Genomic DNA, 13,797 nt, shown 5'->3' on the forward strand with positions numbered 1-13,797 from the left:
CCCTGCCTCCTCCACCTTCACCTTTTCTGTCAAGTCACAGCTCAGCACTTTGATGCCACCACACCACCACCCTGCAACTGGCTCACCCTCCTCAGACTGAGTACCAGCATCCCAGCCTGACTGCCACTGGGGTCTCAGGTGTGTCCCCATCACTAAGTCTCTGGTGGCAGCCAGATCTGAGACCCAGGTAGCTAATCTGTACTCCTGGAGAGACCAGCTGAATGAACAGACTTTTTCAAAGTGCTAAAACTTTATTTGTGATAGCCCAAAACTACCACCAACCCAAATCAACCTCAACAGTAGAATAAGTGAGCCTACTGTAGTATGTTCATACAATGGAATACTACATAGTAATGACAGGAAAAGCAAAGAACATCTTGGATAAATTTCACATGCATTGTATTAAGTAAAAGAAACCAGACATTTAAGAGCTCATCCATGGCCAGGCGCTGTGGCTCACGCCTGTAATCCCAGCACTTTGGGAGGCCGAGGTGGGTGGACGTCTTAAGGTCAGGAGTTTGAGACCAGCCTGGCCAACATGGTGAAACCCCATCTCTACCAAAACACACAAAAAAATCAGCTGGGTATGGTGGTGCACACGTAATCACAGCTACTCGAGAGGCTAAAAGCAGGAGAATCACTTGAACCGGGGAGGCAGAGGTTGCAATGAGCCAAGATCACGCCACTGCATTCAGCCTGGGTGACAGAGTGAAACTCTGTCAGAAAAAAAAAAAAAAAAAAAAAACCTCATCCAGTACCATTGCTTTGAGGTTCAAAAGCAGACAAAACTAGTCTATGGTAATAGAAATCAGAATAATAGTTACTCAGGCCGGGCATGTTGGTTCACACCTGTAACCCGAGCACTTTGGGAGGCTGAGGCGGGCAGATTGCCTAAGCTCAGGAGTTCAAGACCAGCCTGGGCAACACGGTGAAACCCAGTCTCTACTAAAATACAAAAAAAAAATTGCAGGGCGTGGTGGCATGCGCCTGTAGTCTCAGCTACTCGGGAGGCTGAGGCAGGAGAATTGCTTGAACCCAGGAGGCAGAGATTTCAGTGAGCTGAGATTGTGCCACTGCACTCCAGCCTGGGTGACAGAGTGAGACTCCATCTCAAAAATAAATAAAGAAATAAATAAAAATGGATAATAGTTACTCTTGGGGAAAGAAGTTGACTGGGAAGAAGCACAGAGGAGTCTTCTAGGGAGCTAGAAATGTTCTGTGTCTTGATTTGGGTGATAGTTACACAAGGGTAACTTGATACATGTCAAAAGTCAATGAACATTTGAGTAGATATTTATTCAAAGAAGATATACAAATGGTCACTAAAATAAGCACATGAAACAACACTCAACATCATTAGTCACTCAGAAAATACAAAAAAAAAATGTGCAATGAGATACCACTTCACTCCCACTAGGATAGCTATAATTTAAAAAGAAAATAACAAGTGTTGGCAACGAGGTAGAGAAATTGGAACCCTCATATATTCCTGGTGAGAATGTAAAATGGTGCAACCACTTTGGAAAACAGTTTGGCAGTTCCTCAAAATGTTAAAGATATAATTAGCATGTGATCCAGGAATTCCACCCATAGGTATATACCCAAAAGAATTGAAAATACATGTCCACACAAAAACTTATACATGAATGTTCATAGCAGCATTATTCATATCAATAATACCTTAAATGTGGAGACAACCCAAATGTTCATCAACTGAAGAATGGATAAACAAAATGTGGTATATCCATACAATGGAATATTACTGAGCAGTAAAAAGAAATGAAGTACTTATGCATGCCACAACATAGATGAACCTTGAAAACATTATACTAAGTAAAAGAAGCCAGAAACGAAAGGTCATATATGATTCTACTTATATGAAATATCCAACATCCACAGAGGCAGAGGCAAATCCATAAGACAGTAAGTAGACTAATGGGTGCAGGGGTGAGGAGCAGGGAAGAACAGGAAGTAACTGTTAATGGGTACAGGATTTATTTTGGGGGTGATGAAGATATTCTGCATTAGACAGTGATAAAGATTGCACAACTGTGAATATACCAAAAACTACTGAAACTTTAAAACTGTGAATTTTATGATTGGTGAATTAGATCTCAATATAGCTGTTATTAAAAATTCATTGAGCTACACTCTTAATATTTTGCATGTTACTGTATAAAAGTTATACATAAGTAAATAAATAAACAAATGTACCTGAAAGAAAATGTTTTTAAAAAATCAGTGCTAGGATTTAAAGAGTGAAATACAGAGCAAGGTTCATAATACTGTACTATTTGTGTAAACTCAAAATCATATACATATAAAGCAACACTGCATTTCTATAAGAATTCATGCTAATTCAAAGATAAATGCTAGATTGCCCCTCAAGAAATCTGAATTTCTGCCTCCGAATTGAGTTGTCCTCTCAGTCCGAGATGATGGTCGCTGGCCCTGATTCTCACTCAGACGCCACCTGAACTCATTCCCCTGGGCTGAATTAAGTCCCTGGGTCCCTTACCCATTGTGTATGAACAGGGATCCCAGTGCTGATTGCTGCCCCATCTGCCTTCTGAACTGAACCTCCTCTTGGAATATCTTTTACCTGATCCAGATATCCTGGTACTGGTGATTGTCCTGACCATCCATGAGAGATCTACATGTCCTCTGAGCATGCCAACAGGGACTACCTGGTCTTCTCCAGGGCAACCTTCTGGCTGAGTCAGTCTCCCAAGGCTACCCCTAGCCTGAGGAGTGTCTGCACCTGCCCGGATGGCTGAGGGATGCACAGGGTCCACTGTAATTGATACCACAGTCTGCCTGGTGCCCAGGCACAGAGACCTAGAAAGCAAGAGGTCTGTGTTCATGGCCTGACCACACTGACAGGGGCTAGATCTTGCTACACAGTGCAGCAGACTCTGTCTTTGGAGCATTTGAAATGACAGACACAGCCACTTATCTCATCAAGTGAAAGGACTGGTGATGAGAAACCCCCTGGATTGTCCAGATACTGATTTATCTCAAACATCCCTTGAGAAGCTCTTTACTTGCTGAAAAGACTGGCACAATTGTTGTATGTATTGGTTGAGCTTCTCAGTTGCAGACAACAGAATACTCTCTAGGTAGTTTAAGCAGAGAGCAGTTTAGTACAGATATAGAGAGCTCACAAAATCATTGGAACTGCAGAAGAAACGCCCTCTATGCTCAGTTACTGGAAACAAACACCTAAACAAACCTTAGAACTGGCCCAGTAAAGAAACCTATGCCTGTGTCATGGTTGGCAAGCTGCCATCACTACCACCGCCCCCACTCCAACACAAACACACAAACACACACACACACACACACACACACCAGCCACCAGCACAGTGTTCTACCCCTTGCCTGGTCTCTCAGTTAACTCACTCCCCAGTCAATGACTCAGTCACACCCAAAGAGAAGTCATATTGGAAGCTAGCAATAGGGTTACTAGCCATCCCTATTGGTCTGGGACTGGGGGTTTCCCATGTTGCAGGACTTTCAGTGCTAAATCAGAAAAGCCCCAGGCAAAACAGGACAGACTGGTCACCCCAGCTAGGAAATGTAGTGTTTTTGGAGTAAGCACTGGGGAGATAGGAGTCACACTGTGGGGAACTGTCAAAATGTGAAGAGGAGGTCAGATGATTTGGACCAGCTACAATGACAGATTATCTCTAAACTTCATGATAAAAATAAATTATAATATTATAATCACCACTTATTGAGTATTTACTATATGCCCTGAGCTTGCTTGCCAAGTGCTTTAGTATTACTGTTATTTTTATTATTATTATTATTATTATTATTCTCTCATTTTATCTTCACCACAAACCTATGATAGTACGTTATTTATCTAATGCTGTTCTAGGTCCTGTTATGGAGCTTACATTGTTGTGGGAAAAACAGACATTTAAGCTGAGGCATGAGCGATGGGGAGGGAGCCAGACACACAGTGATCTGGGGAGAGGATGTTCTAGCCAGAGGGAACAGCAAGTGCAAAAACCTGGAGACATGTGGACACAGGAAGGGGAACATCACACTTCGGGGACTGTTGTGGGGTGGGGAGAGGGGGGAGGGATAGCATTGGGAGATATACCTAATGCTAGATGACAAGTTAGTGGGTGCAGCGCACCAGCATGGCACATGTATACATATGGAACTTACTTGCACGTTGCGCACATGTACCATAAAACCTAAAGTATAATAATAATAATAAGAAGAAGAAGAAGAAGAATAAAACCTGGAGATGGGAACAGAAAGGAGTTTTGCCTACTCAGGGAACAGAAGGAGCTCTGTGTGGCTGCAGGAGAGCACGTGAGAACAGGAAGTGGTATACAACAAGGTTTAGGTCTGGTAGACAATGGTAAGGAAGATGGATTGTATTTTAAGAAAAATGAGAAGCCAGTGGAGGGTTTTGAGCAGGGGAGTGGTATGATTAGATTTTCATTTTATATCCAAGGTCACAAAGCTGGTGAATGAGAAAGGAAATTTGAAGCCAGATATTTATCACTACAGATTGCGTTATCACCTGTTTTCAGCTACCATGCAAGCTGACATCATCCAGGACTCATAAGCAAGCACCCCTAGTTTGTTCACAAACGCTCATTCTGTGTTGATTTCTCTACAGCAATGATTCTTCATCCGGGGCAGTTTGTACCCCAGGGGGACATTTGACAATGCCTGGAGGTATTTTTGGTTGGTACAACTTGGGGGTAGGAGGTGGTGCCAGCATGGAGTGGGTAGAGGCCAGGGATGCTCCTAAATGTCCTACAGTGTACAGGGCAGCCCCACGACAAAGAATTGTCCAACCCCAGATGTCAACACTGCTCTGCAGTAAATAACAGTCATTTTCTCATATGTACAATGATGGGTGAATTCAAATGAAAGCTGAGGCTCCTTCCAACTCCCTGAGTGTGTATTCTTTGCTTGGGAGACAGGAGTGCTTCAAAGCAGGCAGTGGCCCTCAGCACACATCACAGGGGTTTCTGTGACACCAAGTCTTTCATTCATTCTACTACAAAACCAGGCAGGTCCTGGCAGCATGGGAAGAAAGAAAAATTGCTAGTGAGTGTGGAGTGGAGAAAAACCACTGGTTTGGTTGGACTTTTCACCTCCTAGGAACAGTTGCTGTGTTTCCCAGTGCTCCAGCAGCCAGGCAGAGTGGCAATCGATCAAGCAATTGCTGGCAGCAGGCCAGCTGATGGTGATGGGCCCGGCTCTGCCTGAGTCTGGGTGAGCTCTCCTGGGGCTTCCAAACACTCAAGGCTGGGCACTGAGGCTGCAAGGGTCAGAAGATGACCAGCTTCCCCTTATACACTGCACAGTGACATTTGTACATGTGTAGATACTCCCTAGAATCTGTACTCTCACATGACATCTAAACACAGTACTACTACTGCACACCCAGCGTACACTTTTCAATGCCTGCATATCCACACAGTTCTGGCTCTCTCCTGGTGGCCACATGACCAACCCATCAGACCAGACGGTGCATGAATTATAGAGTGGAGCTTCCCTATTCACACTATGTTACCAACTTTGGAGACTGGGTGCACGCACATACACCTTCCATTTCCAAACACCACAGGCTGACCGCACATCATTTATGCTGCAGGAATGCGACATCAGACTCACTAAAACGAATTGAGTGCTTACCATGTGCCACATGCCGTAAGTACTTTTATACACCTTCTCTTTGAGTCATTCTGTCTTCATTTGGGTTCCTTGGAAAGCAAACCTTGAAGCAAAAATTCAGGAGCAAGTAGCTTAGTTGGGAGGTGATGCAGGAATTACTATGAGGGAATGGGGAGCAAGGTAGTGAGGGGAGAAAAGCTCATAAAGGGTATGTAAATGTAGGAGTCACTGCTCTGGGAAACTGGTTCGAGCCTCAGGGAGACCATATGGAACACTGCTCAGGTTTGTCCCCTCGTCAGAGGAGAAAAACTTTGGTCCCTCACTGCCTAGTTGGCTAGAGGAATGTAGACAGAACACTCACAGCCTCTGCCTCATCTCCCAATACCACTAAGGAAAGTATTAGATAACTCTACTTTAGATGAGGCATCAGAGGTTAGAAGAGGTTAAGCTAACTTGTCCAAGGCAACATGGTTAATGAAGTGTGGAACCAGGATTCAAACTTGGGTCTGGCTAACTGCAGAGCGCACATTAATACTCACTGTGTTAGCTTCCTGGAGCTACAAAAAAAAAAAAAAAAAAAAAAAGAGTACCACACACAGGGTGGTTTTACATAACAGAAATGTGTTGTCTCACAGTACTAGAGGCATGAAATTCAAGACCAAAGTTTCACCAGGGTTGGTTCCTTCTGAGGGCTGTGAGAATCTGTTCCATGCTTCTCCCCTAGTATTCTGCTGGTTTGCTGCCAATCTTTAGTATTTCTTGGCTTGTAGAAGCATCACCCCAGCTCTGCCTTCATCTTCACATGATATTCTCTCTGTGTTCACTTCCATGTCTAAATGTCCCCTTTTTATAAAGACGCCAACCATACTGAATCAGGGCCCATCCTAAGGACCTCATCTTAACCAACTACACCTGCAATGACCTTTTTTCCAAGTAAGACTGCATCCAGAGGTACCAGGAGTTAGGACTTCAACACAGAACTTCTGAGGAGACACAATTCAACCTGTAACACCCTCCATGCCTGTCATCACTCCTCCATACCCTATAGGTCCTTGTTCTGCATGTCCATTTTTATCCTTTGAGCTTGTCCACTGCACGCTGGACAAAGAGCCCTGTAGCTTGTGTCCCTTGCTTTTGATGGCCCTACCCTTCAGGTGATGGCATGACTAGATCATGGCCAGAGGGCAGAGGACTGAATAAGATGGATAAAGTCTGGGAGAAGGCCTCGGTGAGGGAGCTTGGGCCTGAGTTGCACCTCACTGTCACCTTAATCACTGAGATTCAATCATCAAATACAATAAAGAAAAGTATTACAGAAATAAAACACTGCCAAAATCTTTCTCAAATTATAAGTCCATGCAATGAGCAGTCTGGGTTTATAAAGAACAAATTATGCCAGATAACACTTGATTGTGCCTTTGAGGGAACTAAGAAATTAAGAGATGAGAAGGATGGAAGGGATGCAATACATCTTGATTTTAATACAGCAATTGATACACTGTCTTGTGGAATTGTCCCTACAAAATTAATACAAACTGGCCTGGTGAGGAGAACTGTCCCTGGGGTTAAAAACCAGGGAAAAGATAAACAAACAAATAATGATAAAAGGAGAAACCAAAGCCCATAGCCCTAAGGTAGGGAAAGGAAGGCGGGTGACTTGAGAGAGGGGAAGGCAGATTTTGAAATGTGCAGAGGTGCAGAATATGCCTGGGTGTTTGGGGAGCTGGAGAGGGGATGGCCCAGAGAAGGGGGTTGACCAGGAGCCTGCCAGACAGTGGGATTCACCAATGGCTCTATGCCAGGTGGGTCACATCACCAACCCAAAGAGACTGGGAAACTGAAGGCTGCGCCCAGAAGAAACCCACAACCTGAATGGAGGAAACCTACTAAAGGCAAGAACAGTTGACTTCAGGGGCAGAGTCAGGTGCTAGGTTTTGCTTTCTTCAAATGTATGACAGTTGAAGTGAAGTAGCCCATTCTTCGGAATCCTAGAATCCTGACTTGGGCTCAGAATGTTAGAGTTGGAAGGAACCTTAGTGAAGGGGTCCTCTCTGTGCAGACGAGGAGACTCAGAGCCACAAAATGAGAAGTATGTCTGGGGAGCTTGTCAGAAATGCAGATTCACGGGCTCAGAACTCAGCAGTTCTGATTGTCATGGAGTTTGGATAAGGCCCAGGAACCATCATTTGTAACAGATAAATTAGAGATAATTCTGGTATGTGGATCACATTGAGAAACACTGGCGCACTGTCACACCCTGGTCCTGCCCTTCTATTCTCTTTTTCTTCCTTCTTTCTTTCCTTCCTTCCTTCCAAAGTGTTTTTCTTGTGTGCCTACTGTATGGAAAGCATTGTTCTAGGTTCTAGAGATGCAGAGATAAAAGGTAACTTCCATCTTTGAAAAGTGGACAGTGAGACTACCCAGTGGAATCATTTACAGAAGCATGAGGAGCTGAGGTCATGTTAAAGGACTCTATGAAGACACCATCAGCAAAATTCAGACAGCGGGAAACTACAGGGCAAACACCAGACTTCCTCAGTAAATACACTACAAAGAGGAAAAGTAAGAAGGAGGGAAGATCTATAGATTAAAGGGGACTTAAGGGACATATCAATCAATCATCATGTAAGACTTTATCTGGATTCTGATTTAAACATATGCTGTTAGAAAGAACTATTATGAGACAATCAAAAAAACCGGAACATTTGTGGATATTTGATTATTTTAACTAATTATAAGGTATGTTGAGATAGTATTGTGGCTTTTTTTTAAGTTCCTTATCTATTAGATATAGAAACTAAAATGTTTATGGGTAAAACAATATGATGCTTAGAACTGGCTTTAAACTCGCCGTGTGTGTGTGTGTGTGTGTATGTGTGTGTGTGTGTGTGTGTGTGTGTGTGTGTGTGTAGGGTCAGCAGGGGGGTGTCTAGATCAAGCAAGATTGTAAGATTGTCTATGAGTTACTGATTGTTGAAGCCAATTATGGGGAGTTCATTATACTATGAGGAGTTCATTACTATTCTCTCTGTTTTGCGTATGTTTGGAATTTTTATAATAGAGAGAAAGAAGAAAGGATAGAGAGAGGAAGAGAGAGAGAGAGAAGGAAGGTAGGAAATCCAGGTGACAAGTAGTGGATGGAATCGTAGACTGATGAGCACACAGATGAACTAGGAAGAGTCTCCACTCTGGCAAGAGGGTTCAGCTCAGAAAAGGAATCGGCATTAACCAGGCCAAGATGCGAGGCAGAAGTATGGAGGAGGCCCGTGTAGATGCAGAGAGAATGTGCCAGCTGTAGCTGTGGAAACCACTGGGGAAGAGCAAGGACCTGACCCCCAACGCTGGGTGGGCTGGGTGCAGGAGCTCAGGAGATTCTGGTAGGTGAGGGGAGTAACCAAGAGACTTCAAACAAAAAAGACATAGAAAGATACACATTTCATTAGCTCACCTGGGCTTCTCTGGAGTTTGGACCTGGATAGGGAGGCCCGTGGAGGGAAAACAAGTTATGCCAAGGGGGTGTGGACAGAAGGGGACACTGGAGATGTTTAGAAAGTAGACTCTACAGGATGTAGTGTTTGGAGGGTCTCCTGCGCTTTTTGTTGGATGTCTAAAGGGATGGTGATGTCATCTCTCAGCCAAGGCAGGGAACACAGGTGAACGACCTGGTGGGGTAAGAGGTGACAGATTCATCTGGACACCTCGGATTTGTGGGAAAGCCAGGGAGAGATGTTTCATATGCCTTTGGATGTACAGAATTGCAGCTCAGAGGAGAGATCTAAACCAGGGAATGTAAAACATGGCCTTGAGGAGAGGGAGAAGAGGAGAGGAGGGCCTGAGTCAGCGTCTCAGAGCAACACTGGTATCTCAGCTGATGGTAGGGGGAGCCTGCACCTGGTCCCAGTCTCCCAATCCATTCTCTGCCAGCTTCTCTCTTACAACTTTTGCACTTAAGTTTTGGGGTCCACTAGTGTCTGGGGTCTCCTGAGTCAGGCTGACTGGTGGTGGCAGCTGCTTTCTGTCAGTCCCCTCACTGACCATTCCTGCCAGGTGATTCTTGTACTTGCCTGTGAACCAACACTTGCTCAGGAAGCTGAAGGATGCCTCCACCACCAAAGCACTTTTTCATCACAGTCAGCCCAGGCATACTTGCCTGCATATTATTTCTCTGCTGCTTGCTTCAGTTGGGCAGAATGGGGTGGTAGCAACACACCTGTGCTCTAGAGGCCACTGGACCTGGGGTTAAGTCCCAGCTCAGCCATCAGGTAGTGTGTAGACTCAGTCATGTTATTTTACCTCTCAATGTCTGTTTCCTCATCTGCAAAAAAAAAGGAATGAATGAGATTTGTACTAGCCTCTTAAATGCAATATGCACAAATAGCACTTCACTGTATGCTATATAAATGTTGGTTTTGTTATTCTCCTTGTTCTTATAGACCTGCCTGTCTGGACAGTTGAGCAGGCCCTGCTTTGCCCCTGTGGCTCCTGCAGACAGCATTGGTTCCTCTCTTCCTGGGTGACAAGCACCTGCCTGGCCCTCCCCTTGGATACTGATGTTCTCCTAGCTCTTGGCTGTCTCCCTGGCTTCTCACCAGCTGGGCTTCTCTGCCTAATTCTGAATGTTGGTGTCTCTGTAGCTCCTTGCCCTGAACCAACAGTCTTCTGAGAACTACAGCCCAGCAGGCATTTCCAGTTATATCAAATTCCTTTCAAAACATTAACTGTACACATCTGTGTTTGTGACACTAATTCCTCTAACTTTTAACTACTAAAGTGATGGAGAAACAAATAAAAGAAGACTTTGCACAGATAGTGCCCCCGACCCCACGTGAACATAGCTGTCATTCCAACTACGGATTGGGGTGGCCCAGGGGACAGGGCTGCTTGGTAAGGCCTGGATGTGGCAAGCAAAGCCACACCTTCCATTCTCTCTGCACAAATAAGACAAGAAAACTCATTTGTGCTCGTGGGAGCCAGCCCCCTCCTCCATGATACCCCAGACATTATCCAGACGGCCAGTTTCCAGAGCATTTATTAAACAACAATTTACGGACAGCCCACCATGAGGCAGCCACTGAGTGCTGAAATTGGATTTATTTTCTGGATTAAGTCTCAGGAAAGATTGGAAAGCCTTGTCAGTGAGGCCTCGAGGTAGAATTGCTATGCCTTTACAGAATAAAATGTGTGCTGTTTTGTGTACTGCTATTTATTGTTCCTCTTGCTTCCTTGGAGGGAAAAATAAGCTCTCAGTCCTGTGGGGTGCCACCAAGCAACGCAGCTGCAAGGGTTTAGAGATCAGCTTGAAAGGGCAAGAGTTACCTCTTTTTTCTGAGGCCATCTTAATTCACTGCCATGGTTCATTTAAAGTGGTATTTTAGGGGAAAGGAGAGAGGGTGTTTGTCTGTTGTTGTTTTTAAAGATAAACTTAAAGTAACGGATTGATTGGAAGACTTTTTCTTCTGTAGTAGAATCTACACATCAGCCCCTAGTATGCATGTTCCCTTCTTTTTGCCAACAGAACCTGGATTTCAGCTCTGGCCTCTCATCTAGCATGAGTTTCCCAGGCCCCCTGGCAGCTAGCTATGGGGCCAAGTTCTTGCCCAGGGGATTTAAGGAGAAATTATGTCCTGAACTTACGGTCTTACCGCTCTAATGTTTCGGTGTTGACACCTCTATATCACCCAGACACAGTGCCAGGAACCTGCAGGGACCATGGAGACAAGGGCAATGATCAAGCAGTCTTGGACCCTTGATGACCTTATGAGCTGGGCCACCGGCCCACCATGAACCAGCTGCCTCTGTCTGGATGGCCACATAAGAGAAAAGTTAACCCACTGAATTTTGAATGTTTCTTTGTTACAGCAGCTTAGCCTCTACCCTAACTAATACATTCTTTACTACAGTAAAATTGTTAAAGTCCCAAATTCTTTGAGTGTCTTTGTTACAAATTATCAGACTCCCCCTTCCCTTCACCCCCAAACTCACCACTCTGTAAGTCCCCTCTGCTCTGGGCAGCACACTCGAGAATCCTGTGACAGCTACTTGCAAAGTTTTTGCTCTTTTACATCCTGGCTGCTAGAGAAGCTTTATTTCCCTGCAACACCTTAAAATGTACACGTAAAACAGTAAACGGCTTACTACTGAAAACACAGCTTACCCTTGAGAAGTTCCATTTTTTCATGCCTTGATCTCTCTAGGTCGAAGAGTATATTTGGGTTATAGAAATTCATGTCAGAGCAGCAAAGTGGCTTCTGTTTAAAGCAGAATGTTTTCAGGAGTGACGTGTCAACATGGAGGATCTTGGGATCCACTCTTGCCCTTCCTGGCCCCACCTGCAGCTGTTCTGGTTAAACCTTCAGGGGTGTGAGAGGATTGTTACTTGATGAGAAGCAGCCCACCAAGATGAGAGGTGGGGGGATTGCATAAAGACATATTTCCTTTCACGTTAAAAGAGAGAAAATAAAAGAGCAAGAAAATAAAAGAGCAAGCAAGAAAATCACAGTAATATAATTTTTTAAAATCCTTGTTAGGCAGCACTTCAGGCAGGAGAAAGGTGTTGAGAAATCAAGTAAACAATGACAGCACGCCAGGACTCCCAAAAGGCTAGGTGTTGCTTGTGGAAGCCGCCTGAGAAAGAGAAAGGACACACTCAGGATAAAAATGAAATAAAAAGTGGATCATGGTGGTGAGAAGAAAGGAAATTCCACCTCTGATCCCCGTCTCACAAATGCATAAACTGCTTTATTGTTTTGCTGAGAAGCTCACAAAATGCATACTCCACTTTACTGAAACAAAGACTAACACTCTCGATGGCTCCTGCCACCTCTGCCAGCCCTGTTCAGAGGGGTGAGAACCTTCCGTCTGCCCTTGGCTCATCCAGACACTCAACCAGTTTGGGTCAAGATAGCCTGCACAGTCCTGGGCTCCCAACTGGCCAGCCAGTGGAGTCTGGAAGCAATTCTGCAGCCGTGACATCTAATGCATATGGGGTGAGTCTCACATACACCCATGTCTACTGAGCAGCAACTTCCCTCATGACTCTCACCAATCTGGCAAGTAGAAAAACCATGGATTTGGGCACAGGTTCAAATCCCAGCTCTGCTACTTCCCAGTTGAATGATCTTGGACAAATTACTTAACGGTTCTCTCTCTGTTTTCTCCCCTGTCAATTCACAAGGCTATGTTAAGGATTAAAGAGATGGTAGATATTAAATCCTTGCCCCTCTCTGTGAAATTTCTTTCCTTCTTTTGTGGCCTTTGAGTTCATAAGGCATCTGCCCTGCCCTGAGGCCTGGGTCCTTTACCCCCCACCCCCAACCCCGTTGTCCCGATAGCTCACTTTGCTCCTGTTCCAGATATCCCTTCAATACTTGGTCCCTGCACCCACCCCAGACCTCTGTGAAGGCTGCCTTCCCTCTTCCCCTACAGACATCCCTGTTATGGTCAGCCTTACAGCCGGGGACACAGGCCATCAGCCCCATCCCATCTCCACAGAGGCTGTGATGCCACCCTTGCCTCGCTGAGGCCCAGAGGGGCTTCTGCTGAGCAGGGCGAGCTGAGGAAGGTGCCCAGGCCTCCCCACTACATGTCAGGGTCCCAGACCTGTTAGCCAGCTTCCAATCCTGCCTTTGCTGCTCTCAGCCATGAGGCCCTGAAGCCCGTCCCTGCTCTGGACTGTTCCTTACGTGAGATCAATGCACATGCTCAATGTTTGAGCCAGCTTGATGGAGGAGCTCAGATCCCCACTCCTAGAAGAGCTACATTTGAAGTTCCCGTCACTTCAGCGAGACACGAGTTTCTCTTATGCTGCGCTGTGACTCTTGGTTTTCTTTCAGTGGGGTTCACTCTGGGATTCCTTCTTGGTTTCTGGTGGCCCTTGCTCCCCTCCTCAGCCTCTGCTATTGCGTGACTCATTGCGCCCACCTCCTTCTGCATGATGTCCCCCATTGAGGCCAGAACCATCTTGGCTCGTCAGAGCGATGGCAATGGTCTTAAAGCGGAATCAGGAGACAATGAGTGCTTCTTCCACTCTGGATGAGACTGAGGACTCATTCCCATTTGAATGAGGTGTCTCTCAGATGAAGCACCATCCTTCCCTTAGTGGGGGAAGCCTGCAGTGGAGAGGGGGACACTAAAGGACCTCTGCTAATT

At 45.3% G+C, this 13,797-nt stretch overlaps 1 long non-coding RNA gene across 1 annotated transcript; it reads right to left on the reverse strand.

Moving 5' to 3' along the window:
• Positions 1–1,277: 1,277 nt before the first annotated feature.
• Positions 1,278–5,781, reverse strand: LOC134739722 (uncharacterized). Its single transcript, XR_010126705.1, has 2 exons — positions 5,671–5,781; positions 1,278–2,838 (listed from the first exon to the last, which is right to left on the reverse strand). It is a non-coding gene; the product is annotated as an uncharacterized LOC134739722 (long non-coding RNA).
• Positions 5,782–13,797: the final 8,016 nt, after the last annotated feature.

Source organism: Pongo pygmaeus, chromosome 5 (genome assembly GCF_028885625.2).
Source record: "Pongo pygmaeus isolate AG05252 chromosome 5, NHGRI_mPonPyg2-v2.0_pri, whole genome shotgun sequence".
Classification (NCBI taxonomy): Eukaryota; Metazoa; Chordata; class Mammalia; order Primates; family Hominidae; genus Pongo; species Pongo pygmaeus.